At 42.7% G+C, this 1,807-nt stretch overlaps 1 protein-coding gene across 1 annotated transcript in view; it reads left to right on the top strand.

The window, feature by feature from the left end:
- Positions 1-1,807, top strand: part of LOC101845471 (rotatin) — a 91,526-nt gene that overhangs the window by 67,395 nt on the left and 22,324 nt on the right. The window lies entirely within an intron of this gene.

Here is a 1,807-nt window from a genome sequence, read left to right as displayed (position 1 = left end):
TCTGTCAGTCTTAATTAATTCAAATACCTCTTCCGTGCACTGTATGGTCGTAATTGTGTCGATGCGCTTCTCTTTACTCAAACTCAAATTAACTCTTACTAAAACTAAGCTAAAGAGTGGCGTCGGTGGTCTAGTGGTTAGGATACCGGACCCATAATCGTGAGATTGCGGGTTCGGGAGTTCGAGCGTCAGCTCGGGCCAATGTTGCGTCCCTGGGAAAGACACATTGCACGAATTTCCCGTTTCTCCTGGCCCTTTCGGAGATGGACGTTATACTTGGAGGTCCTGCCTCTTAAATAACCTAATAGTGTTGATAGGGACGTTAAACCTATACCATTTCACCGTTTTTTTCTGAACTGAAGACTTCATTTTCCGTACACAGTCCGTCAGTCTGTGTCGGTGCTGTTATGTCTTGCTTGTTGTGGGTTGTCTCTGCCAGGCAGGGTCTTTCAATCCGCCCCCGAAATGATCAAAGTTCAGCCGACTTCATAATGGATAGGGGACGTTTACCAAACACAAGACGCAACAAATGACACAACAGACCAATGACGTTCCCAAACAAAAGACGCAACAATCCACATAACAGACCCATGACGTAATGGATAGGTGACGTTACCAACAAAAATAGCAACAAATGACATAACAGACCCATGATGTATCAGATAAATGACATTACCAAACAAAAGACGCAATAAATGACGTAACAGACCCGTAAGGTAATGGACATGTGACATTACCAACCAAAAGACGCTACAAATGACATAACAGACCCATGACGTAATTGATAGGTAACGTTATCAAACAAAAGACGCAATAAATGGCATAACAGACCCGTGGTGTTACAAACAAATGTCGTAATGGATAGGCGGTGTAATGGACCAATGACGTATTATGTCCCCAGGAATGGGTGAAGAACTGGCTGTACACGCGGCGGGACAGTGTGGCGGGAAGTGACCAGGGCCTGGACTGGTTGCTCACTCTCTGGGCCTACCGGGATGCTGAGGTAGGTGTATGTTCTTGTTGCTGGTGGTGATGGTGTTGTTGTTGTTGGTGGTGGTGGTGTTGTTGTTGTTATAGCTTTATTGCTGTTGTTGTTGTTGTTGGTGGTGGTGGTGTTGTTGTTGTTGTTGTTAAGTGACCATACCAGGATGATGAGGTCAGTGTTGTCCCTGTTGTTTCAGTTGTTTTTGTTGTTGTTATAGCTTTATTGCTGTTTTTGTTGTCATAGCTTTGTAGTTGTTGTTATTGTTGTTGTTGTTGTTGTTATAGCTTTATTGTTGTTGGTGGTGTTGATGATGTTGATGTTATTGTTGTTATAGCTTTGTTGTTGTTGGTGTTGGTATTGTTATAGTAGTTTAGTGACCAGGGGCTGGACTGTCTGCTCAAAGTCACCCCTTAGATGCCGCTCTGATCCGCACTGAAGGAGTTACATTCAGCTGAGATCCCGCTTCTCAGGTCATATTCAAGTTGTTTTGTTGTTGTTTTTTCGTTGCTTTTTTGTTCTTTTTATTTAAAAAAACGACAACTGATGATTGGAGGTCTGCTTTAAATGTCTGTTATTGGGTTGTGTTGATATGTTTTTCTTTGCACAAGTTCAAACGCTATTTTTTTTTTATCGCATTCTGTGGTGTAATGGTTAGTCTCTTCACTGTAGCATGCAGAAGACGTGTGATAGATTAGCAATGGGGTTTTTTTCTGGGGTTTTTTTAAATACTCAATATCTCCACGGGTGGTTGGCGGGTGCTCTGGTGTGGTTTGCTCCTTCTTTCTTACCAAACATCTATCGTCCTTATCTCCCCTCTTTCTA

Source organism: Aplysia californica, unplaced genomic scaffold (genome assembly GCF_000002075.1).
Source record: "Aplysia californica isolate F4 #8 unplaced genomic scaffold, AplCal3.0 scaffold00212, whole genome shotgun sequence".
NCBI classification, from domain to species: Eukaryota; Metazoa; Mollusca; class Gastropoda; order Aplysiida; family Aplysiidae; genus Aplysia; species Aplysia californica.
Note: the sequence above shows the minus strand (reverse complement) of the source record. Positions and strands in the feature narration are given on the sequence as shown.